Source organism: Micropterus salmoides, unplaced genomic scaffold (genome assembly GCF_014851395.1).
Source record: "Micropterus salmoides isolate LMB-PRFRI ecotype aquatic unplaced genomic scaffold, ASM1485139v1 Ms_hic_scaffold_8, whole genome shotgun sequence".
Classification (NCBI taxonomy): Eukaryota; Metazoa; Chordata; class Actinopteri; order Centrarchiformes; family Centrarchidae; genus Micropterus; species Micropterus salmoides.
The window spans coordinates 8,105,096-8,133,082 of record NW_024044570.1 but is presented as its reverse complement, the minus strand read 5'-3'; the positions used below and the strand labels follow the sequence as shown (position 1 = coordinate 8,133,082).

The 27,987-nt window shown below is 38.6% G+C and overlaps 1 pseudogene; it reads right to left on the bottom strand.

The window, feature by feature from the left end:
* The window catches only part of LOC119893126, a 40,935-nt pseudogene extending 13,232 nt beyond the window's left edge, over positions 1-27,703 (bottom strand).
* Positions 27,704-27,987: the final 284 nt, after the last annotated feature.

The following is a 27,987-nucleotide window of genomic DNA, read 5'->3' as shown; positions in this document are numbered from 1 at the left end:
ATATATAATATAGTATATATAACACTGCATATAATGCAATGTTGCTCTGTTGCTGAATAATACAACATATTTTTCGGGCTTTTTCAAAACAATAATAAGAAAAATAAGACATCTCAGTAAACCCTTAAAACCACAATTTTAACAGCCACATGTCAAGACGGAGGCAAGGTATTTTTGTACTTTAATAAAGGTTGCTGCAAGTTTGATAGGGCACTGAAATGCAATCTCCTGGCCAGAATTAAAGTTGATGCATGGATCCAGACTCAGAGGGAAATGTTAATAGAGTTCAGAGGGAGCGAGCTGTGGAATCATCAGCCAGTAAACAGCATTTCTTCCAGAAGAAAGCAAAACTTTTTGCTTCCAGCTGGGAGTTTTACCGACTGCATCTCCGCCTGGTTCGATGTGTTTACTTATTCATCAAGGTGGAGAGGGGCAGCTAGTTTCTCAGACTCCAGGCTCCAGCAGTTACCCTCTTCCTTCTGTTGGACAAGAGGGGCAGACCGATTAAAAATGCATGGGAACAGGTGTGGCAGCAAGTCAAATGTTCATGCCAAATGTTCATGCACCCACGCTGCATGTTTGGTTGTCAGCATGCAGAGCTGATGTGACTCTCTCTCTCTGCATAGAGGGGATTGAAGTCGGTGCAGCATATCACCTTTGTTGCAAACGTTCACCAAAAACATTTGTAAAAATGACCATACCAGTGGTTTTGCATGTTTTAGCCAATTTATTACAAATCATTTATTAATCAATATTTTCATTAATTTTGCACAGGCATTACCAACATACCAAAATGAAGTGAACCTTTTTTCAAAAAAACATTTTTCAAAAGGAATGAGCCACTTTTAGCAAAATGGAAGTACAAAAATAAATCTAGTCCACCCTGCCCCATCTAACTCCCCCAGTTTAGCCCCATTCACAGGTCATCCAGTATGCCGGTGAACCAGATTGAGGTGTTAAAAAAAGGCAACCAGCATAAAAAGAGAGGAAGAGTACTTAATTTAAATAAAATAAAACGCCTAGCCAGCCCTGCTATAAAATATATTATTGCTGTTATTGCTACTGTTTTTCCCTGTAACTGTTTTTCAAACACTTTTTCTATTTTTTCAAAATGTGAGCGTTGTTTTCTTACAGTTAGAAAACACTATTAATACAAGGCGGTAGAAACCAGCAGTTCAGTAAAGTGAGGGAAGAAAACAGTTAATTGAAGTCATGAGTTTTTTCAGTGACAGTAGTGATTTCTTTTGTAGCCGATGGAAAACAAGAAATCACAGCGGGGAGGCAATGATGCAAGTTTCAGTTCTAACGTTTGATATCAGCGAAAAACAGCGATCAAAGCAAGACTTGACAACCCACATGAAACAAACGTTCAGCTGTAGGGGCGTTATTTGAGTAAGTATGTAGAATATGACATAATATTGGTAGGAAACTGCAGCAAGTTCTTAACTCACATGTTCTTTTCGGCACTACTTACAGCTATAATCCACAATTGTCAAGAGCCATAACCATATTCCTCTGTTAGTCCCTGAACTTCTCCACCAAAACTGTGGTAAAGAGTCTTCAAAGGTTCAATGGTGATACAATGTGATGTAGATGTTAGGCGGAAAAGTACAAAAGTATTTGCATAAAGTACCAAAAGTCAATGTACACATCATGCAGAATTACATATTTTTTGTAGTAGTTATGCATTTATGTGTAGTCACGTAAAATGTTGAAGCCGGTGAAGGTGGAGATCATTTTAATTATTAATAAATGTAGTGGACTAAAAAGCACAAAATTTGCCTCTGAATTTTAAGTGGAGTAGAAGTATAAAGTAGCATAAAATTGAAATACTAAAGTACCTCACAATTGTACTTAAAGAGATCATGTATGGGGTTCACCCTAAAACATCTTGGGCATGATCCAGCTAAAACTCATGTCAAATCGTCCACACTGTAATCTTGATAACCCAGTAATCCACATATGAAGAACATGGCCCAGGATTTTATCAGGTCAAAACCTGAGAGTTGGATATTTTTACTTTCAGGTCTCAACTCTTGTCTTGTTGGTAGAGGCAGATTGTAGCAGCAGTCACATTGTGAGAATTAGATCCTAAACTGACACTGTCAGAATTTGGTAAAGCCTGTTTTTGGTGTACAAAGCTTTAAATCACCTGGCTGTGTCTCAAAATGCAAGACCAATGTTTTTAAATCAAAGATTTCACCATGTTTCTCTCATTTACGTGAAGATGAAAACCATATTATCATCACTACTGTGGCACTGCTGTTTCCATTCTTGTAGGCACAAATTCAAATGCAGAATAATTTCCTGGGTGTGTATATATGTGTATGTATATATGTATATAAATAACTATATATTATATGTTACCATGTTCTAATATAAATTTAAGTATCTGTTATATGTGTGTAGCATGAAGGGCCTACAAACTTTCATTTGGTTGTTGATAACTTAACTTTAATTTATCACGTAAGGTAAAACGTGCCTTCAGAAGTGAAGTATGCAGTCTGCGAAGACTCCAAAACATCAGTTTGGTTGGTAATTTCAGCCTTTTGTCAGTAACTCTGATACTTGCTTAACAGTATTGCTCAAATCATTATAAAGATGCTATTGTGTGATGACGATTTAGTCTCTGGGGACAAAGGCCAATGTTAGTGGATATCCAGATAACAGATATCCAGGCCAAGACTTCCTCTTCCATGCACCGGTCAATGGTTACAGTCCGATCAGCAATCTCAGAACTCGTCTGCTTTTGTCTGACGGCGATTTGAATGCAGATACATATAAAAAAGCTAATTTCTAGAGTTCCAAGTTGATAAAAAGCTAAATTGTCTTCAGACAATAGCTGATGGGTTCCAAGATTGCATTTCAGCAAATGAATTGTGCATTTTTTGCTCTCCACGCATGCAACAAACAGAAACCAGAATGCTTCCGACATCTGCCTACGGATTATTCATTCATAAGACATGAAGAAAAGTTTAAAGATGAACCAATCAATCTCCTGGGAAACATTACACTGACTGTATGCTTCAAAAAACACATTTGTGCGTCTTTCATGGTCCAAAATGTTTTTTAACTGACTTGTTATTTAAGTGGGGAACTCACAAGCTTAAAATGTTCTGTTTTGAATGACGCAGAAAGTGGCTTGATTGTCACAGTATTTGACTTTTGTCACTGTGTCTATTCGAGGCAGCATTCAAACAGCTTGTCTTAATCATTATGTAGTGTTCAGGATCAGTGGTTGGGCATGAATACTAAGTCAGCTTTTTTTGTCTAGTTGTGTGACGTCAAAGCTGAACCGAACAGTGGAAAATTACTTGAGTGTTGTTGTGTTGGTGAGCGGGGTCATTTTGAGAAACATGGTCACCTTGGAAACGTTAGCCTCTGATGACTTTGATATAAAAAAATTGTTTTGGTTTATTCAGGGTAAGTTGGCTGGGATGCTGTTTTCAGCCAGCTTTAGACGTATTCTGGGAGCTGCCCAAAACGACCAGCAACTAGAGTCAGGTGCCTTGCTCAAAGGCACATCAGAACATTTCAAAGCTGACAAAGGTGTCAGAAACTGAGAGAGAAAAACTGTTTTTATTTTGGCACATTTCTCTCTGCTGTTTCACATAAAGGTTTCAGCTCCATTAAGTTTTACTGGTGCTGGTTTCACTTGGCGTGCTCTGACAGTAAAAGTTGTTTATAAGTAGAGACACACTCCATGTGAGTGTTAGCCAGAAGTGGAAGAAGTACTCAAATCCTTTTCTTAAAAGAAGTCCTGTATCAGTGTTTACATGTTATAGTGGTAACGTATATTTCAGAGTCATTTCAAAGTTGAAAATAAAAGTAGTAGCAGTGAAGCAGTCAAGTGTTAATTATGGTGCAATGAAATATTGAAAATATCCCAAATTGGAGATGAGTGAAAATAAAATCTCCAGTATTTGAGCCAAGAGGGTGAAAAATGTTGTACAGTTCTGGAGATTTTAATTATCTTAGAAAAAGTTGAAGAAAAGGAAAGACAAGGACGAGAAGAGAAGTGAAGAGAATGGATACAAGGCAGGAGAAAAAGGAAAAAGGAGAAAGAAGGGAACCCAGTTAAAAATAAATATTAGGGATCTATGCTTATCTCAAGCCAAATCAAAGTAACTAATGACTACAGCAATCAGATAAAAGGAGTGGTGTAAACGTAAATGTAATGAAGTAAAAATAAAAGAGCTCCCAAAATACTGAAGTAAACCAGCAGCCTGAGCAGGTATATTTTGCTGCTAAACAACACGTTCAAATCTTCTATTGGCGCCTGACCAAGGTGGGTAGGTTGTGGTTATGTGTGCCAGGTTCAGAAGCAGGAGGGTTTATCAGATTGGCTACATTTCCACTGTGCCCTGGAGACTAAAATGAGCCAGGTGTCGGGTATGATGAAGAAGACATCAACAACTCAAGATGACTTACACAGCATGTTTAATATTGCTTGGCCGAGGAGACCATAGCATCAGTCTAAAGATGTGAACACCATGCATAACCACCACCCAAATCTGATGAGTCCACAATATTTATATCTCTGCTTTTCCCTAGTATTTTCCTAGAAGGTCACCTTTAACTTGCCTAAATCTGAAAAGCCAATCTGCTGGATGTTCAGACTCCAATGCATTTAGTCACATTGAAATCTAAAGGTCTCATGTATTCAAGCATTCCAATCAGAGAAGGTGTGACTGTAAACATACAAGACTTAAGAAAACACTGCTATGGGAGAGACAGAATCAAAGAGCTGCGACTGAGAAGTTCAGGGAGCTTCTACTTCTCAGGGTCTGCTAGTGACCTCCAGCGTGATCTGTACATGAGATGTGCCTCACCTGGTACCCGAATTAAGCCCACTTGAGGAGGAGGATAGGACTCAAAAAGTCTGTGAGAGAGCCCTCACAGACTTTAAGGTGCATTCCCAGTAAGTCCGTGAGGGCTTAGGGCTGTCCCACTGTCAAATCGTCAAGAGCATGAGGGCTCTTTCCCAGACTTCTTGAACCCTTTTTACACACTTTCCGTAAGTCTACATCCCTGCAGACTGTGCTTGAGGGAATAACCCACAGTTTACAGCCTTGTGATGTTAAACAAAGGGTTAACAGTGGACAAGTGTATGATGCTGTTTTGATAAGAACAAGTAAATAGGTTATTTGAAAAGGACCTCCACTCTGTAAGGTCTAGAATACATTCAAGTCAGGCAGTTGTTCCCCTCAGTGCCTTGGCCATGAAAAAAGTGAAAAATGTAAACTAAAAATCTCCAAACCCACACTTGTATGTAGCATGTTTTAGCGTTGACAAGGTAATGGGGTATGTCACAAAGTGTTGTACCATTATACCATTTCAAGCCCTTGTAGCCTCTCAAACTCAAGCACTTACCACGTTACGTCAGCTACGTCTGTGCGGGTTCAGGATATAGGCTTTAGACTGGAGATTGGAATTGGGCCATGAACGCATGAAAGTGGTTTGTTACAGATGATCGCAAAGAGCAAGTTTTTGCTGAGACTGTGGAGAATCATGGTTAATAACCCTCATTTAAGTACTTTGGTTTTGTCTTCCTCTATTTGTTACCCTAAACGGTTGGCAACACAAGAACAGAACTGGAGTGGGCAGGCCTAAGGACGCAGCGAGTCAGCGACCCAGTGGGGAAAGAGTCGAGCAGCAGTAGCAGGTCAAGCTCGCCTGGGTAAGGCCTGCATCATTTATTGCTCTTGGAAACCGAAGGCTTTCAGTATATGTTGTAGTCTTTGAGTATCTTATAAATCCCCTAATCTCAATAATTTACCAGTACTACCTGTGCCAAGACAATACGTATTTTCCCATATGGGACACACAACCTTCTACTTTCAGACCTAATTCTGTCAACACAAGTTCCCGCATTTCCCTTTTCACTGCCAAAGGATTGACATTGCTGATCTACCTGGGTGGAAATTTGTTTGTGGGGCCAGTTATGGAAGCACTCTGACTCATTAATCATTCATCGGGCAGAGGAGCGTCTGCTGAGAGCGGATTCTTGGCATTTACACGGGAGGGAGACTACAGTAAACACATTTTCTGAGTGCTGCTCTGTGGTCCACATATAATCAATTCTCCTATTATTGCGTTTCACTTGCTGTGGGGCAATAGGGTGAAGGGATATGATATCACCCAGGACTTGCCGTTAATAAAATTCTATCAGCGAGACAGCACCAGGGGGGCACTGGGAAGTGTCAAGCTAGTCTGAACCTCATTTTCAATAACAAACAGCCCTCCTGTGAGAAGTCAACAATGCCCCAAGGTGAGTCGCGTGCTATTTGTCACTCTAGATGCATGACAATGTGCGTTGCATGAATGCAAAATATGTGCTATCTGCCCGCAGGGGAAACTGAGATTTCACGTCTGAAGTGAAACTGCCTGGGAGAGAAATACAGAAGTCAGTAATTATTCTCAAAGCCCATCACTTTGCCTCAACTCTGCAGGAGCAGGGGAAATCCGTGTCGAAGCAGACAACAGGAAAACAGGCACAGTCTCATTGCCACTAGTTTGGGAGGTACATATGTGGAAAACAGTGAGATTCGCTGGAGAAATTCATTGGAATATGGGGGAGAAGATGTTGGTCTCCATGGCGACGAGGGTAATGGCAACATCAGTGCGAGCTCAGCGGCGGAGTGGCATTGAGACGCCCAGAATCTTTGTGACTCTGAAACGACACCGCTCGCTGTAAAATCATCCCACAGCTCAGCTCCACAGAGGGAGAGAGGAGGGAGAGGTGTCAGAGCGCACAAAGCTCTGCTCTGAAGCTCACTCAGTCGCTTAAAATTTCCCCAATTTTTTTTTCACAAGATGATTATTTAGGGATACGATAATTAAGGAAAGCAGAGCTCTATTCACGCTACAGCTGAACGTGTCCCAATTGAGATTTTATTTTCCCTAATTAGGCTTAGAGATTTTAAGACAGACTATGTCGTCTACATGTGAGATGTATATGCTCAATATGCAAGAAATATACTTCAAAAGCAAAAGCTTCAAATGGAAGAAACTGTTCTTTGACCATGACTGAACAGTTTCATCTGCTTATAAAATGTGCTCAGAAATTTAGTTGCCTAAACCAAAAGGATAATTCTGGTTTTGGCCATCATTTCTATTGGGGATAACATTATGCTCACCGAAGTAATTGCTGAGATCTGAGAAAGAGATATGCTCAGGGCCAATTTTCATGCTACGCCAGTGGGTTTAAGCACAACAAGCATTTGTTTGGGGAAGGATCATGGTCACGGTTAAAAGAAACCAATGCTGACTGATGGTAGAAAACAGTGTGCTTTGTTAACCCAACCATGCATCCCAACCGCAGTCAGATGGGGCAAGAAAACCAGCTGTGACCATACAGGTTGCAAAGAACTCAACAGTTAGAGATAGATTGTCTAAATGATGTCATCTTGAGGCATAACCAAAAGTAAACACCAGATGAACCAGGAAGCTGATCTGTAAAGTGTGATGGCTGTTTATAATAGACAGCTTGGGGAATAATTTTACTGTTAATTATCATTTTCTCTTCCAAATAACTGATCATCTGAGTCCTTGTATTTCTTGCCCTGTCTGACTACTTGTTAGCGATGTCCCCGTCCTACCAGATCTCAGTAATTAACTTGTTGCACATGACATTATTATTACTGTGGTTTGTTTTGCCACATTGTGACTTCATCCAGCAAGATACTGTGATGGCCAAACACGTGCATGCAAACATTCCCGGCACTTTTCTAACTAACATCCAAACTTTGTAACTTAAAAAGTCTACTGTTTACTTTGCCAATGTTGAGCAGATGGTAAACTAATACCGCTGTAATAACTTTCAAGAGTTGAAATATCCAGTCTCATAGTATTCATAAACCACTTCCTGCATCATATTTATCAGGTTGGCTGAGTCAGTGAACTCTTTTAAGTCCCTTCTTTAAACATACTTTTATAGGAAAGCCTTTCCCGATTTTATTTTATTTTATTTTTATTTATATATTTATTTATTTTAAATGTGTATTCTAGTCTTATAAGTGTTTTCTTGTTTTTAGCATGTAATTGTTTTTATGTGTTTTATTGTTTTTACACTTGGGAAAGCACTTTGTAACTGGTTTTTGAAAAGTGCTCTATAAATAAAGATTATAATTATTATTTAATGGCTGCAAACAATTTTAAATTCACATGCAGCGAGCTACCATGCAAGGCCTGACCATCTGATGCAATTTGGGATTCAGTGACACGTGGACAGGAGGAGCTGGAGATCGAACCACCAACACTGTGATCAGTGGATGATCCTCTCTACCTCCTGAGCCACAGCTGCCGCCTCAATAGTATTTCATCAGCCACTGCCACACAAACGTAGTCTCTTGCATTTTAAACGCAGTGCTGAAAACTGTCTAAGCTAATCATCTATCATGATGGAGGAACACAGTTTTCATATTTTCAGATTTGCCCACAATATGTCACCTGCTCTGCAGAGTTCATGTTCATTTCACTCTGTTCTTTCACTTGACATGCACTCATAATTTTGGTTATCACCAACTGAGGTGTAAATTTGGCAGCAGTGGAAGCGTAGAGGCTTTTCTTACCTTCTGAAGGCTTCCTGACATTGCTGTCAGCTCACATTGATACAAGATTATTTTATTACATCCAAGCAGAGACGTGAACAGTGATCCAAAAAATCAGATAAGAGCAGAAATTTGGAACCGAGCCCGAAAGCCCATGTTGTGAATGTAGCCCGAGAGTGCAGAGCAACAAAACCATCATTACTCAGGTGCCTGCCAAGAGTGTACCAGAGAAGCTGCTACTATAAGATGAACATAATCGGATGATAATAAATCCTCTGGAGATCACCGGGAGTTCAAAATGATGTTTCCCAGAATGCTCATCAATCAAACAAGCGAGAGGCTGACTTGCTCTTGGAAGGCGTCCTGTTTCAGCACAGCTTCGCTTCGTCTAGTGTACAACCCACACTCGTGTTTTTCTGTAATATCTCAGTTTGATGTAAATAGCCGTCATTTGATGACTAACACTACAATCTTTTACCGTTTCACTGTTACTCAAACTGGCTGCACTTCCTGCCTCCAGCTTGTCACTGTCTGATCAGACTGTCCTGTTTTCTCTTGTTGTACCTGAGAAGTTTATGTCTATGAAGATTCTCAGTCATCCAGGTCATAGTTATCCAACGAAGGTTAAAGTCAAGGGCAACTGGATCTTCAACCAAGTCCAGTTGCCCTTGACTTTAACCTTCGTTGGACAACTGAGAAGTTTAGGTTTGTATAATTCAGTGTTATTCTTGTACTTCTTTAATTGTTCACTTTTATGCAATTCTTACAGACATACTAGCGGCAGTTAATCAGTCGGTCGATCAGTTCACCACTTCCAGATGGAAATATCAACTATTCTATTGATCTATGTGTAGTTTTGTATAACCATTCACGGCCCTCCTCAGAAAATTAATGAAATAACTTTGGGAATCCCCTGAATTCTCCTCTACCATCACAATGAGGTTGACAATTCTGGTTTTGAGTAAAGTTTCTCTGCTGGATGGATTGCCATGACATTTGGTACATACATTAATGTCCATTTAAGGAAGAATTGTAATAACTTTGATGATCCCTTAACTTTTCATCTAGGGTCATCATCAGGTCAAACCTTTAATTACTTCAATACCTGTAAAACAAATTAATTAACCACCAACCTCGGTTGTGATTTGTGTTTACTGCTAATTAGCAAATGTTTGCATGCTAATATGCTGACGGTGAACATGGTCAACATTATACCTGCTAAATGTCAATGTGTTAGCAATGTTTTGTGAGCATCTTAGCATGCTGCCGTTAGCATTCAGCTCAAAGCACTGCTGTGCCTATAACCAGAACCACATCTCATTGTATTTCCAGTCCATCCACCAGAGGGTTTTGGATTGTCATCATGAGGCCTTCTCATCATGCTGACATGAAAATCATCAGTAGATTCTACTGATTAAAACAGGCAAGAAGCTATGTTTTAAAATAGTATAACCCATTCTTCCAGGAGCCTCTATGTGTGGGTACAATGTCATATAAAGGTTTTTAATCTATTTTCATCGAAACTGACAAACTTGAGTTGGAATGGATTATATTAGATTAGATAGAATTGGAGTGGATTAGAATGGATAAGAATAAATTATATTAAATTGGAATGGAAAAAAGAAAGAATTTGACTTTGACTTGAATTTGAAAGGAAAATCAGATTTCATCCAAGAGGATCAATTAAATAACTTTTATTGATAAATAAGATTTTTTCCACGTTAGTCTTCAAAGACAAAAATAACTTAAGCTTAACATAATAAGCGGATGATTATTACATAACATTTTTTTCCTTTTTCTTACTTCTCATGCAGATTACTATCTAACTCACATTTGTATATTTATTACATGAATACATAAATAAATGAAATGGCCAGCTTAGCTGTTTAGTGAATTTTATTGACTGTTTCAGTACAGCTCTTTTAAACGCTATTCAAATTACTGTACAAATGAAATTACTGTACTGTGTATAATTCAAATACACCATACTTTAATATAGTATAGCACTGTATGTATAAGATATAGCTTACTGTAGTAAGTTATAATTAGGCTACTCAATTGTGCTGTTTACAAATACAGTTAATGTCAGGTGGTGGTTTCAGTGCATTACTCAATTTTTAACAGGCCTGAAAATAAACTGTAGGCTATCCATGATAAACTGGTAACGGAGCCCCCGAGGTGTCCCAAGCTTTTTGATCCATATGCGTAGTTGACCACTGTAACCATGATCACTATAAGTGATTTCCACTGTATCTGGAATTTACTGCATTAATGCTGCACTAACCTATTTAGCGAAACATTTAAATTTGTACAGTTTATTACATTATCTGGCTGTAAGCCTCCCTGCTTCAGAAAAAAATGTAAGTTATGCCATTAAATAATTTCATCTACATTAAAAAGGCATTTTCTGGATGGGCTTTGTGTTCTTAAAAGGATTAGCTGAGGGCAGTGCTCAGTCTTTTATCTTTCAGCCTTTAAAGCAAAGATACGGATGTGCTGGAAGAAAATATTTTTCATTTTGTTTGTTGAACTTCTCTCCTAGTTGAGAGCGACAGCAGCAGCTCTCTCTGTGACTGTTTTTCTTTACAGAGAAGCTGTTTTGATGAGAAGAGATTGTGAGAATGACCTCCACACTAACCTCAACTTCATCAATTAAGATTTTTAAGACATCTGAAGTCACTCACATTTCCAAACTGAGGAATAATGAGAGGCTGACTCTTCTAGAGGTTTACTCCGACTACAGGCATAAAAACCCAGTGCAGGAAGTGTAAACAATCTTCCCTCTGCTCACCAGATCAATTCTAATTTTGTTCCTGAAGTCAATATGTCTTTCATATCCCTATTTTTCTTCAGGTACCATATTCATCTGACCTTTGCATGCATGTAGAAGGTTAAATCAAATCTCAATTTCTGACTGAGATCATAATGTACGATGTTTGTTGTTTCATAAAAGCAGATTTCAGCAAAGTTGAAGCTGACACCTTTCTTTTTCAAAGACACTGTTGAAATGCACTTATCACATCCACTGTGAAACTATTCCTCTCATCTTTTACTGGGGCATTAACACACTGTGATTTGTCTCTTTTCAGGAGCACTTACTTTGACACACACTGCTGTAGATTGCACAGAGAAACTCAAAAAGAAAACCTGAAGTCTCATACAACATTTACAAATACCAGTCATAAGCACTTTTCACATCTGTAGTTCATTTGGTCTGGTACCGAACAATTGATGAATTTGTAAACTTGGAACAGCTGGCATTTGCTCATAACCGTCGTAATTATCTGGGCAACATACTGACAAAACTATACCAGCAGAATACTGACTGCACTTTGAGGAAACTACTTGAAAATACTATACTGCTTAACACTTTGCAAAAAAGACGTGCTGCTTTTAGATGACTGAGCAGAACAAGGGAACTAATATTGAGCAACGACATGCTAATCTTCAACATGTTAAACTGAACCGCTTTGGTAGTAGGATTGGATCATGTTCCCACCACAAACAAAACGCTCCAGAGTTCATTTAGGACTGGATCAAGAACACCTCCTCTAAAGGATTTTGCTGCAATTGTTTGGTCCGCACCAGAACTCCATTGACAGCCTCCTGCTTTTATGCGCATTAAATGTACGCACCTGAAGTGGGCTGGAATAACCGGAATTTATTTATTAAAGCTTAAAATTGATATGTGTTGATCAAAAGTTGCTTTATTGCTTTATTATAAAACTATTTACAGAAGAGCCTCAGAATTGTATTTACAGAACAAGTTGTTTTTTTATAAAAGTCCCTATATTTATGGTCGGAAACGGAGAGGCCGCTATTGACATCTTTTACTCTGATGTTACTTGTACTTGTAAAAAGTACATTATCTGTACCGAACACTCGTTTCAGCAAAGGACTTGCTCAACCGTAACTGTAATCTTCCCCAAATTAAATGCCCTAGGATTGAAAATCAATTCCACCTGTACTGCTTTCAGTCATGCCTCCCATTGTCAGTCTGGGAAGGCAACAGACAGCTATGTGCTACCTCTGATTAGAAGTTTTCACAAACATTTTGTATTGGAAACCAATGTGGACGGATTGATTTTCAAAAAGAGTCTTGATTTGAAAGGGACCAGAGGAAAGTCAGAATCAGTCCATCACAGACCTGAGGATAGTTAGACTGGATCCAAAATGGTGCTAACGCAAACAAAACCAAAGAGAGTACCATCTCTGGCAGCAGCACGATGCTCCGTCACTTAATAAGCAGCCATCTTGAAAAGGGATGCAACCACAACATGGTGCGGTCATAATCATCACAGTAGAAAAATGTGTTGTTAGCAAGTCTGCTTGGATCCCACTTGGAATTAGACATCTTGTAAGACAGACAAGATATCTGCTGAAAAATAACGGGATCTTACCTGGACCCAATTAGACTATAATTAAGATTAACCCTAACCCTAACCCCTAGGGATTGAAGCATTGGGTCTAGGCCTCCTTTGCTCCACTAAACAAAGCTGTTAATTTTGTGATTTATTTGCTCTATCAGCAGGCGTACGTGAACGTTGTCAAAATAAAATACCTTTTTTGGATTGATAACAGCAACCTTACATTGCATTGGTCTGGCAGACCCTTTTATTCAAAAAGACTTACAACAAGTGCATTCAACTTACATAGGAACAAGAGATAGATGTCATCAAAAACTAAGTGCTTTACTCCCAAACAAACAACCAAGATCGAGTTCGGTGCTACAATGCAAGTGCTGATCAATTCTTTTTTCACTACTGATGTCGTTACAAAATGATAAGACAGCAGTAGAAAAGACCTAATAAGTAATTTGTATGTAGCAACAAATAACAAAATAAAAGCAAAATAAATGTAAAATAACTGATTTTCTAAATGGGTTAAAAATGACTGCAAAGCACCAGCAATGCACAATTCAGAAATACGTGTAGTTTTGCTTTTCTTAGTTCTTTTTTGTGGCTTTAAGACAACTGGATCCCCACCAATCCCCATCCCCATCTGGCAAAAGAACAATTATTTTAAAGAACAATTCCCATAGTAATCCTTTTAAAGTCTTTCATTTTCTCCACATTCAAGCTGTTCCAAGAATGAGGTGAGCTGGTGACTCTTTGCTGGTAGAAAACAACTCAAATGCTTTTTGTCGCATGTTGCTGTCTTCCACGATGATCAAAAGGTTTTGTCAGGAAACTATGAAACTGGGTCCTCCAAAGTTGGGGACGCCTGGCAAGCTTGCCGCCTTCAGAGGAGCAGGCTCAGTTTATTATGACTTGAGGAGCTGTGTACTGTAAGTAGCTGCCTACTGGGACACTTTAAACACAGCGTCAGCTCACACATCAAATCATCTTACAAAGAACAACTCAAACAAAGCTCACAAAAAGTCGCTGAGCAATTACCAAACCCACAGTCTCTGTCAATTTAAGTATAATCTACTTCATATTATGCATACCTGCTAAAAACTGTCTGCTGCTGCAATAATTATATTTGAAACTGACACTGTTTGCTTTTGTGTTTTACCTTTCTTGTACATTTTTGCTGAGTTTGGTTATGCAATAGAGTGGTAGGAAATATCTTTAATCCATTTTCCTAAGTTGCTGAGAGGAATGTCATCACCACATTGAAATTGTACAGGGTAAGATGTAGAACAAAATCTTAAAATGCTACTTTCTACTTAGTGTGAATTAAGTGGTCTGGAATAATGCAGATTGTCCCACCAACTCACAGGTAAAATCGTTTGTCCAAATATAATGATGGTGTCAGGTAAAGTCACTGACAGGAAATTCAAAATTTGTTGTTCTCAGCGTGACCATGATCATTCCCTAACCTTAACCATGTGTTATTCCTGTAACCATGCTTACAAAACTCCCCTAACCTTAACAAAGTAGCCATTTTTAACACAAGCCATGATCTAATGCTGGAATGAACAACATACCCAAGCTGCTAACAAGAACAGAAAAAGTGCCTAGTTTCTGTGATTTCAATCGCAATAAGCCATGACAGTGTGACAGTGAGCCAGCATGCACTATACCTGGACCCTAAAACTCAGCCAGATAATGGAATTCAGCTATCGTTCATTTATTATTTACACTGGTGCTTTTCCCTACTGTAACATCTCAAAATGTCTTTCCTCTGTATGGTGTATTAGGTATTTTTCTATGCAATTTAAATAGCTGTCCAAGAGGTTCAGGAGTTTCAAGAGGAGTCTTGACAATGCTGACCTTTAAGGGGTACAGAGAGCTGAAGAGTCCAAAATGGAGGAAGCTATTGGACATTATTAAATGAGTTGTTCCACTTAAGAGCAACGTTTGGCAGTCATGACACAAGAGTTGAGTGCAGCTGTGGCTCAGGGGGTTGAGCGGTCATCCACTTATTGGAAGGTCAGCCAGTCTGCATATTGAAGTGTCCTTGGGCAAGACACAGTACCCCAAATAGCTCCCGATGCCTGTTCCATTGGTGTGTGAATGTGTATGACTGAGTTAATTTCCATTTCTGTTGGGCAATTGGCACCTTAGCCTCTGCTCATCAATGTGTGAATGGGGTGAATGTGATGAAGTGTAAAGCAATGTAAAAGGCGCTACAAATATTTACCATTTACAAATTTTTGAATAGACTGTGTAAAGTTATTCTTCCATTAGCGACCTAATACTATCATGCTAATGATTTTCCTAACTGACTGTTAGCCATGTTGGCAACCTTGTTAACTTCAAGTGTTTTATTTTCCCTCTTGAAAAACGTTTTTTATTGAGCAAAATAAAACATGTGTATTGTCACATACACAATCAGTATAATGTCTAGTGAATTTCATTCCCTGCATTTAACCCAACCTAAGAATTACGATTCCCTGGTTCCGCATCCAGGATTTAAACCCAGGACCTTTTTGCTGTGAGGCGAGAGAGCCACCCTCCCGCTGCCCTCGTGTGTGATGGTGAAAAAATTGCCAGGGGGAAGTAAACAGATAGAAAGAGAGAAAATAAAGAGAATCTCCAAGATCTATTGTGACTGACTGTATTTGGGATGTAGGAGTAGTCCAGCATGGACATCACAAACACAACACAAATAAGAGCAAGCATGGAAATCCCACCCATGTGATACTGCTCAGTATTTCAGTGGAAAACAAAAGAATGACGACACTGTCATACCAGCAGTAGAACCAACACTGCTACAGCACAGTACAACTGCAGGATAGAAATGGGGAAGAAGAAAATTGAATTTGAGAGCTCACTAGCAAGCAGGCAAGAGTCTGTGATGAAATCCTCTGGTTTGCAAAACAAGGTAAAAGTGAGGTCAAATGCTTTTGTGAGCTCATCACTGACAGGCTTCAGTTTGTGTTAAAGAAAAGAGCATGCCATCGTTGATTAGTGAAATAATCCCTGATCTGAGTTCGCTGTCATAAGCGCAGCACTGAGCATGTGTTTGTTGAATATGACTTGTGTGCTCTTCATGGTTCACCAGGTTGCTATAAATGGAAGATTGATAAGCTCCCATCTGACTGTCCTTCCGGCCCCAAATTGATGACACACTTAGCGATTACTGAACTGTTAAGTGGATAATTTGTGTATTGCTCATTATGTACCATAATATTACTGCTTATTATTCATTTACATGAATTTGTGTTGTTTTGTGCGGATTCTCTTCTGGCAGCTACATATGACTTCTTGAATTTGTTTTTGATTGAAACCTGTTACCTGGTCTTTAAATGTTGGCTTGTTCTGTTCAGTCTTTGTTATGTCCTCGTCAATTGTTAAGTGTTCTCCTTTACTTTTCACTCCAGCTACTACTTTATTCGACAGATTTGACATATAAAACATGTCATAATAAATAAAAATAAAAAGTAAAATATGAGGCACTCTTATTGATGAAATTATCCGTAAGTAGCTAAATAAGCAATTAGTTAATTAGTTAATTATTCACATTGATCAGCTCTAACATTAAAGATGGGGTAGGCAACACTGAAGGACTGGCAAGAGAAAGTATATAACCAAAAACAATCCCACCCACTCCCTTCAGGCCTCCTTCCAAAGCCACTCCCTTAAAACACACAATCATGCACAGTGAGTCCACGTTCAGAGTGCACATAAGTAAGTAGGTAGACAGCAGGTAGGGTGTAGCGGGACTGTAATAAGCATGATTAATTAATGCTTATTACAGTCTATAGTTTGCTGATAGTCGAATCGGGAGGTGTGTCAACTGTCTTGTACAGATTTGTGCATGTCCGCCAACTTGCGGAAATTGCATATGCATTGCGGTTGCTCGCGGATCTACTCGAAGTACTGTTGAAAAACGATATAATATTCTTTGTTTGGTTCACCGCACTTTAAAAATATTTATTAAAAGCTTTATTTCTACATGTTTATATTTACATGTTGATATTTACATTATAATATTGTATCCAAAGAAGGTTAAAGTCAAGGGCAACTGGACTTGGTTGAAGATACTAGAAGACATTTGGTCCCTTATCAACTTATAATTACCCCCCTTGTCAACCAATCCCTTTTTGGGTCTGCCTAAATTAGAACAAAGGGACTAATTAAAATTGTCAACCTCATGCAAAGATTTATTTCACAGTTGGAATGTCACATTTAGCTTTAAAGGAAGTGAGACACCATATTTTTTAAAGTTTCCATTGAACATCTGCTATGGAAGCATATAGCATTCACTAAAGAAAAAAAGATAACGTGTTTTTAATGAATATATAGGCCGCATTTTCCCCCTGTTTTTGTTGGGTCTTTCATACAAAACCAATAATCAATAAAAGACCATTGCAAATTACAATCCCTTCTGCTCCTTCATTAGAGTAAAGTATTTTCCTTTCTAACCAATATCCCATTAGTTTACTCTGTTAAATGATCTATCATGTTTCAACAGCCTCTAAAAATCATTTCATTCTGAATTTAAACATCACTAATTTTCAGAATTAAAAAATTAAATATCTTCAAGTCTTTGAACACTCACTTGAGAAACACTGTTGGAGGAGCTGCTGAACGTCAGATGTGTTTTCTCTGATGTTGGTACTTGTCCACTAGTCCTCTTCTAGCCCTACATGACTATGTTATAATTACCTTTGCCAACAGAGGTGAAAGCGGATATTTAAATCATTAGACACGGACGCTCACCTCTCATCTCATATCTGATATCATCATATATCATCATTTGATACTCTAAAAGTTAACCTTCAGGGTGGAGGTGGATCACACCATGGAAATGACTTCTTCTTGTCCAAACAGCAGGAATATCAATTACAATATTATAAGTGAATGTAATAGGTGAAAATTATTATTATTTGATAATATCACACATTTGTAAGTAGATTTCTTTTGGGACCAGATTAGTGCCATCAAGTGCAAACCCAAATAGCTGCTTTTCTGTCTGTTAAGCAGCTTAGCATTATGACATCTATGTTAAAGGATAAAGTTGCTGTTTTTGAAGCCAGACCTTGTAGAAGTGATGCTTCCCCTGCTTTATAATTCAGTCAAATGTGACTGGAGTTTAGAATAATAATAAAAATAAGATAAATGTTGTTTTATAGGAAGCTTAAATCCCACTCGAAAATGTTTTTTTTGGTGTTGTTGCCATAAAAAGTGGCTTTCTATCAGGTTTTATTGACTTGCCTATTCCTGCTCACATCTTTGCCAGCAGCAGAAAAATCTGAAAAAAATAAAAAGGGTCAATAAGACCAGAGAGCAAGCATAGTTTGTGATCTTTTCTTCGATAGAGGACATAAAGACATGTCTGACTGCACAGGGAACATCCTATTTTTGAGAACAGGATATGTTGTTGGTTTTGAAGGCCTTATGATTTGCCCCATTGGACTGTTTTTAGCAGAGTAAGAAGCTGTAGCAGAGTGATTTTTTTTCACTTTAATAAGGTCTAGGTGTCCTCTAAAGAAAAACTGACATAGGGAAACATTGACCATCATGGGTCTGTTCCTCTCTGCATATACAGACGGGTGACAAATTCATGAAAAAACTTGTGGAGAAACATCATAAATGAAGATGCTCCCACACAGGTGCACTGCATGGTACAATTAAGCAATTAACATCCAATCATGCTCTGTGGCATGTATAAAAATGCTGAACAGACACAGTTGATTCTGATATTGTATCAAGACGGCAAGAGGAAAAGATCTAAGTGACTTTAAAAGAGGGTTCATTGTTGGGGCACAGCATGCAGGAGCTTCAGTTGCAGAGACTGCTCTACTGGCTAGTGTTTCAGTAGGAACAGTGACTAAAATGACATCGGCCAATCCCTCAGGTCATGTTTACCATCACTTGAAGGAGAAGGGACATTTTTTTGAGGACAAGAATATATATATATATACATATTATGAACAAGAAGGACAGATGATTTGAAAGAGGAGTGTAATAAGCCAGATACATCAAAGCAGAGAAATCCTACCCCCAGCTTACAATACATATCCCTTCATCCAGTCCCAAGAGTTTAAACAAACACCTACATTTACATTTACTCATTTGGCAGACGCTTTTATCCAAAGCGACTTACATTTGAGGAACAACTTACATTTGGCAAACGACAGTCACTGGCCTCAGGTGACTCTAATGACCATAACATACAACAGTCAGAAGCACTAACTAACGATCTTTAAACCATCACTCTTGTCTTTTCCTTTGTCACACATTGTTAAAATGTCCTTGAGCAAATATCCTAATAGCAATTCTGAGAATTTTGAGCAGGCTTATTGCAGCTGAGACGCACTTCAAAAGGGAAAAAAGATGACGATGAAAGAAGGAAATTTGTCTCTATGTACTAAATCATCCACAGAGAAAAAGACTGAAACTGAGCAAAATGCAGAAATGGACTTGGTTATTAAAATACAACAAAAAGCTTTGAAAAAATTAGTCAGTATTAAAAAATATAAATGTAACGCTGCTGCAAAATTCCCCCCTGCCTCAGACGTGTGAGGTTGGCAGCCTGACCCTGCTATTTGATCAAAGCTTTAATGTGACTCATGCCTTCAGATATGTACAGAAGTATGAGTGTTCCCATTGAGAACAGGCTGGTCAGTGATGTCTTGCTCTGTCCATTGAGCTACACAGCACCAGCAGTTTTTGGCAACAAGAGAAATCGAGAGGATTATGTGCTCCGCCTGCCAACACAGTCTTTTGATCAGAGGCCAGGTAATATCAGCAACTACATTAATCCTACCATCTCTATCTTCTCTTAGTTCCTGCTCTCTTCATGGCCTCCTCTCTTACTGGGTTGTTATCAGTCTGAGGGATAATTAAGCCTTGTGGGACTGCTGTAGGCTTTCCTCCTCTAAGTTGTCAAAACTTAGAGGGAGGTAGATCAAAAGCCCTTGAAACACAAGAAAAAATGAAAAGCTAATCTACCAGACAACAGAAGATGCGTTGCTTTCCTTTGATTATCATCTTGCACTTCAAGATAAAAGTACACTAAATCACAGCCTTCACAACTAACAGACTCTTTAGAATGTGATTGGTTGATGATTAGCTGATTAATCCATTTCTCAATCACAGAAAAAGAACAATTTTGATGATTAGTTGTTGAAGTCCTTCAACTAGCAAAAACTGCTAAACCGTGGCTTCTCAATGTGAGGATTTGCTGCTTTTCTCAGTTTTATATCACTGTGAATTTAACATTTTGAGGTTTGGAACTGTTGTCCAGACAACACAAGCCTAAACTGTCTCTTTTTCACTATTTTCTGACATTACACAGACGAAACAGTTCATAAATTATTAAGTCAAATAGAAGTAGTCCTTGTTTATCAAGTAAAATATAGTTGATCCCAGAAATCAGAGTTTGTATTTACAGCATCAGACAAAAATTGCAATGGGCTGGATTTCACAGATTTTCGTCAGCATTAAGAATGTGTACGTCATCTTCCTACAAAGTTATGTGGCTACCTACTGTAGCTACATTCATGAAAAATAGCGACAGAAAAATGTGACAACCGAGAATGAGAATGACACGATAGTCAAAAAACAGAATAATTCAGAATTAACAAGTCTTGAATCTTAAATGTTAAACTAGTTGCTCCAAACAACCACTTCCACAGCTTTTATTTGAACCGACTGACAACTTGGCTGAGGTGAATACGATGTCAGGCTGAATGAATTAAGTGAAACAAAATTCAGTCTAAAATGCCACAAAAGACAATGTGTTACTCCACCTCAATATTTCCTCAATTTCTTTTAGTGTGCCACTCAGCCTCAACTCAAGTCACAAATACATAGTTATATTTCTTTTGTTAAAGGCTCAGTAATTTCCCAAACAGCTGGACACTGTAGTGTTTTTCTGCAAATGTTACTCAAGTAGGGGAGCAGGGGACTATGAGTTGCAGATTAATATACATTTGGTGCTCTAGTAAGATTTCATGGCATCAGGATGGTGTATGTGGGATCACTTTAAAATAAACTACAGTGTGTGTGTCCATGGTAATGAAGGAATAGGTCACCCAGTGCAACAGTGTAGCTCATTCATGTGTTTTCAATAGTTTTTGGACAACAATATAGCTCTACGGCACAGAGGAAGAATTTATCAGGCTGTGGATATACACACAATGCTTGTTAGTAAGATTAATTCATTGTTTTTTATTCTCTTAATATTAATCTTAATATTAATATAGCAGAGAGGAAGAAGATATATCAGGCTGTGGATACACACACAAGCTTTAATTCATTGTTTTACTTTCTCTCAATATTAAATCAGTCTCTGCTTTCCTGATTCTGGGGAGGTCAGAGGTCAAGCTCAGACCCTGAAGCGAACTTGTTGAGATTCAGTCTTGCTTAAGGGAAAATCAGCGCAGCCGATGCCTGCCAGTACAACATATCAGGATCGGCTTTAGTGATGTTAAAACTGCTCCCTTTTATTGCAGTGAAAATTGTCAGGGATGTTTATCAAAACACAGTTTGGAACATGAGCACATGGTTTCCTGAGCCAGGAGCAGATGTTTAAATGAATCTTTAATGCACACGTACATCGAGGCTCATCCACAGCAGCTCAGTGTACCAAACCATGGGAAACGTTCTAATTGTTAAAGTTGCTATCATTTAGAAAAGGCGAGTTCTTCTGTATAATTAATGTTATGAACATAAGTGATTTGAGTAATTTTCCAGGAAACTCTGAGATGTCTTCAACTTTTGCTTAAGCTACACAGAGCTTTCCTTTTGGGAAGTGATGTATGAGCGAAGTGTTGTTTTTTTTTATTTGTTTTGTTTTTTAAAAAGCTCCTTTTCCCTCACCCTCAGTTTGATCAGAATCACATGTAAACTGAAAGCGATACTATCAATCAGTCAAATGAATGACTGAATCTATGCTGTCCTTCCTTCCCAGATATTCTGATGCATAAATCACCATTTCAACACAAAGGGTGTTCAAAGATTTTGCACACAATTAAAATTGTCGCATTTGGATAAAACTGTCACATTTGGATGAAATTATGACACAGACTGTTAAGTGGCGCTACTGTTGTTCTGGTGACAAGAGTCACATTTGTGGCAACAATTAAAACGTGCGATCACAACTAATTTGACAACCATGTGAAAAAATGTTTTCCCAATCTGAACACTAAAGCACTTTTAAAACAGTCGTGATAAACAGACTACTATCTTAAACAACGTTAATCTCTTACCTGCCTGCTGATGTTGGCGGGTAGTATGCTGTTTGAAAGAGGGTTTCTTCTTTTCACTCTGTGGACTGGCATGGATTCTTAATGAGAATAAAATGAGACTGAAAAGAAAAAGACAGAAACAAAAAGAAAATATAGTGACATTTTTTTCATAACTTTAAAGACTGTAATGCATTTTCACCCACACACCCTCTAATGAACTGTCTGGCCCTTTGAAACAGAAGACTACATGTTCAGTCAGAGTTAAGTGTCAGACTCTCACAAACACAGCACCCTTCAATGAAAATGCTCTTTTCCAAAACACACATCTGTGTTTTGACAGAAACAGAAACAGGCTCATTATCAACCATCTCTGAAACAGTGTCATCTACTACTTTCTATCATCTAAAAACATGCACATTTGTGCATTTGTACTGGAGTGTGTAGAAAATGTTATAATATAGTGTCCCTGTCAACTATTACTGAAGTACATTTTACATTTTTATATACTAAAAAATTACACCATCCACCTAACAACATGCCAATATGCAATTTTTTATTTTAAAACTTCCATTATAGTTTTTACCTTTGCATTTTTATCCATTTATAATTCAAGATTTTAGTGCACACTACAGCCTGTGGTTTATTGCACATATTGTACTAGCTAACTTTGAATCTTAATTTGATTTAATCTGGTGCTGTCAATCACTGTCCTTTAATAAATTATGGATACAATATGTCCCGCAACCCTGTAAAGACAAAACTTTAAAAAAAACAGTTTTATTATGTTTTAGGGAAAAAGAATTTCTTCTTTATTAAGCAGCATAAGAAAAACAGTACAATAAGTACCCTAAATACTCCAAAAAAATATTTAAACATGTGATAAGTATAACAGTTCTTAATCATACTAACAAATACTTTATAATTCAATCAGACCACTCTGTAAAGTGTGTGGAATTCTCCTTTTTTGTAAGTTTGTAAGTTAAAGAAATTCTAAAAATAAAAGAGGAAACAAGTTTACACAGGAAGTGTTAACACCAAGCAACCTGCAGCAAATCTCAGACTAATTTCTCAAATGCAGCATCTGTTAATGGCACCGCAGCCATACTTGGATTTCAACTTGGATTTGATGTAACTAACATGTTATGCTGTGTGTTCTGTTCGCACTTGGTACAAGATGCTAAATTGCAGGAGTGAGAGAGAGTGTCTGCTTCTAGCGAGGCTGCAGTCTTGATTAAAAAAAAAATATTCTGGTGCAAGCAGATGGCTGTGTGGACTTTGCTTGCTTGTTTAAAAGTAGGCAGTCCGCCCACCTTCCACATTTTTCACACTTTACTTTGTTGAAGGGAAAGCTGAAAAGGGGACAGACTACTGAAGGCCATAAAAATATGAAAACACAGTCCATTGTTCCAATGTAGATGTATATCTTAAGTTATGAACTTCTTTTTGGCCATTGCTAAATCAAAATTTGAAATTAGAATCTTGGTTTGTACTTGTTTTTTGTGTTTTGTTAGTGATAAGAAACATCTCTAACTTGGAGGTACATTCTAGTTTTGCCAGATGGAAGGTAAATGTGTTGATATAAAATGACTCAGACCTGAATCATGATTTGTCTGGAGGTTTACTAACACCATATTTGATACAGTACACAACGTCTCCTTAAAAAATAAGACGATATCTTACTAATTTGTTTTTGCTTAAGAACCATAATTGCTACCTGAGACTTTTCCACTGGCAACATTTTTTTCCAATACAGTAGTGCAATATTACAGAACAGAAGCCATAGGGTATTGGTCGAGGTGGATGCTGGTTGTGCAAAGCACTGGGCACCAAAGACCAAAATTCAGATCCTGAGGTTCAGGCAATAAGAACACTTTGGTTAAAGTTAGGATTGGAAAAGATTGTGATTAAATATTAATACAAATGTAGACACATCCTGCCTCATTCTTCAAGTCAGTTCTGACATTTTAAATATTTAAAGAACAACTCAACATCGACTTTCTTCAGTGGTTTCACTTCCTGCTGCAGTGATGCAGAAGTGTACTCCAGGGAGTGTCAGTACACCGTGACATCACTGATGGGTGTGGTTACAGGTGCAGCTCACTTCTTATTTTTTGCCTTTATTTGGGAGGACAGTGGATAGAATAAGGAAAGAGATAGGGGGTAACACACAGCAAAGGGCCACAGGCTGGAACTGAACCCCGCAGTAAAGACTCGTGTTCGCATTCTACCAACTGAGCTAAACACGCCCCGAGCAAAGCTCACTTCTGACAACACCGAACGACACACATCAGTGATGCCATATGTGGTCAGAGGTGAAATACACTTGAAACGTTCAAGGGAAGTGAAAAACTGTTTTGAACTTGGTGCTGTGTTATTACAATCTCTCCCAACCAAGTGCTTTGAGTGCCTAAACATTACCGTAAAAATGTTAATCATGGGGCGCCCTGGTGGCCGAGGAGTTAAAATGCCAACCATGAGCTACAGCATCCCTGGTTCAGTGTCATTTCTTATCTCCCTCCCTTCATTTCCTGTAGTATTTCTACTGTCAATTGCCGAAAAAGCCCAATAAATACCACAAAAAAATGTCAATCATGCTTTAGTTGCTACTTTTTGATATTGTGGGAAAAAATAAAGCACAATGTCCATGAAAGTTTTGCAGATATTTTAACTGTCACTTTGTGACTTTGCACATATGTTCTTTTAAAATGTTTTCTTATGTTGATAAATGCATTTCAGTCAATATTAAGTTTCCCCCAAAACTGCAGTTGCAAATTAGTTGCAAATATGGGTGCAATGAAAATTTTTTGTCTTTATGATACCTCAACTGTTATTTGCAGACGCCAAGTGTAGATCCATCACCCATGCTGTATTTTCCCAAAGTTAAATCTGTATACCTCAGTGTGTAGAAGTGGAATCATTTTATTTTGGGTAAAATCAACGATATTTGGTGCTAACAACAAATCACAGTGACTGAATTAATGTAACTGAGAGCAGAAACACCAAATTTTATAATGAGGTTGACAATACCCGATCCCATTTAGGTCAGATCTGTGCTTCTATATGAAGTAATAAACAACATTTCTAGGATGACAAGATTTGAAAACACACGGACAAATGTAGAACCTCCCAACAAATCGTGAGAGCATGTAAAGCCAGACTCCTTTTCGCAATGCAGATTTTGTATTCTGAAATCTTTATTTCTCCAATAAAGTTTTGTGCTCACTCGATTGTTTTTACGTTAACAAAATTACACTGATTTGTAATTCTACCTGCCTGAGCCCAAGTTGTTAAATTTGTTTACTAGGTGTATTGCTTCACCCTCACATTGTTTCTGTCTGCTTATTGATCTTTGAGTGTGAGCTATTTCACCCAGCTGCTATGCTGAAACTTCAATACGATGCCTTGAATTTAAAGGAAGGCGGATAAGGTTTTGAAAAGGCAGCTCACACAGAGCAAGAAAAACGGCAGCAAACTGATCTAAAAACATGTCAGGGACAATTTCTCCTTCCACACAAAGCTCACACAGTGAGGTCAGTCCAGGTAAAAGACATGTTCTTTTATTGATTCCCTGTATTGAATCTATACCAATCACGACAGATGGGATGCAGGTGAAGAGAAGTAGACAAATCAATAAAAAGCATTTGTAAACTCAGAGATAACAGGGATGTGGAGAATAAGGGCTGAAGATCGATATGAGGTAGATGACCCTAATATTTTGTACATTCAATCAAGGCCTGTGTTGAGGACTGTTTTGTGGGCCAGCCAACAAAGATAAAAATATCCTCTGGAGTTGTGCTTTACAGAGTGAGAGTGATGGAGGTCTTTGCTGACGGTAAATCCAGCCAGCAATAAATGTAATTTCTAATTTTAAGAGGTCCATTAATTCTTGTCCAGCACCCCTGCCAGTAGAAGTTTTGATGGGGGTCATGAGGAGAGCTAACATTAATACCAACTGCCATATTACACCTGGATGTGGCTGGCGACAGCGTCCTGTTTGACAGTGTCCTCTGGAAATAACATATGATGCCATTAGGTGCCATTATAGGTCAGACCCCGCACAAACACAGCCGGGCTGATTGGGAGTACCAATAAATAACTCTAATCCAGCTGTGAGATGAAGGCAGGTTATTCGCACAACGCTGAGGGGATGGGGATTTGTGTCACAAGCTGAGCTGCAGTTTACCAGCTTGACTCATGATGAAAGCCGTGATAGAGCTCAGCTGTCACTCAGCGGGGCTGAGCCACAAATCTCTGATCACCTGCCTTCTACACCTCTGAAAACCATGGACCGCACACCTCAGTCAGCGTGGACGTGATGGGATGGCCAGGTAAAGTCAGAATACAGATGCACGCATTTTACTTCAGCTGTGTTACGAAACCAGAAAACAAACCAGAAAAAACTGCAGTGTAAAATCTGACAAGCAGCCAGGGTTTATTTCTGCAGGATTATCTTTTTTCTTTCTCTGCTCTCGTATAGATCGGGATCATCATCGGTGATGCTGTTACACTCCTGGTCCCTCAAGCAGAGATTTGACTCATCTCCCTCTCATCCTCTTCCAGCCCTCAGCCCCAGTGAGCCCGCCTGTCAATACAGAGACACTAAATGATGCTCACACTGTCAGAGAGAAACTGCAGCATGCCTTTCACACTTTGCACAGTCCCACTGTGCAGCCTGAATGAGCACAAACTATCCTTCCACCGAGAGGAGAAATATGGAGAAGGAAGTCTATTCGAGGGGTGTAAGTAGAAGGAGAGGGAAACTGAACAAACTCTGCAGAAGTTGATTGTTTCTCTTCAGAGAAGACAGAAAAGAAAAAGCAGATAAAAGGAGAAAACAGTGAAAATTACATCTATAGAGAGATGCAGAGTGAGCTTACCTTCCCACGGCGCAGACACACAAACAGATCTGTGGCTTTCCGCTGCCGCTCCGTGCCGCTCCACTCACCTAAATCACTTCCATGACTCACGCAGAGGGAAGATAACCGGCTCTCAGGAAAAGTGGAGTAAACAGTCGTTGCAAAGGCAGGCAGGGCGCTCGCTCTCGTTGCAGCACTTCTATCTCTCATCCTCGTTTCTCCTCCTCTGTCTCTTCTTTTGCTTTGATCTCTCTCTCTCTCCCCCACTCTCTCTCTCTATCCAGTAGTGCCCCCACCTCTCTCCATCTCTGCCACCCCCTCAAGTCTCCACCACAAGGTGTCACAAACAGAGTGTGCCTGCAACCACTGCCTCTTATTGGCTCTCACTTCTCTCTCTTCCTCTTGCTACCATCACCCACCCTCCCCACCACCTCTCACACTCTCTCTCTCTCTTTGGATTGTCTGCTTTAAAGAGGCAACGCATCACACCACAGCTGCACAACCTAGAGTATGTCCACACTTAGCCAATAAATTTAAAAAACACTGTGTGGAAACATATTAGAACTAAAACACTAAAACCCCTAAATAACAGGAATACGGCTAAATCTGTTCATCCTCTTCCTATCTCAGCTGACAAACAACAAGACTGTTGATTGCAGCTAACATAAAAGATGGACAGACACAGTAGTGTACTTAAGTATGAATTGGATAAACTTGAATATTTCTGTTCTATGCTACTGTATACTTCTGCTCCACTACATTCCAGAGGGAAATATTGTACTTTTTACTCCACTGTTTGACATTTAGTAGTTGTTTTTACATAAAAGAACATTATATATATATATATATATATATATATATATATATATATATATATTATATGATGCAGTACTATATTACTTATCTACCCAGTATACTAGTATACAAATATACAAATAGTAACAATAATATAACCTAAAATAAAATAGGACCTATACTGCATAATGAGTAC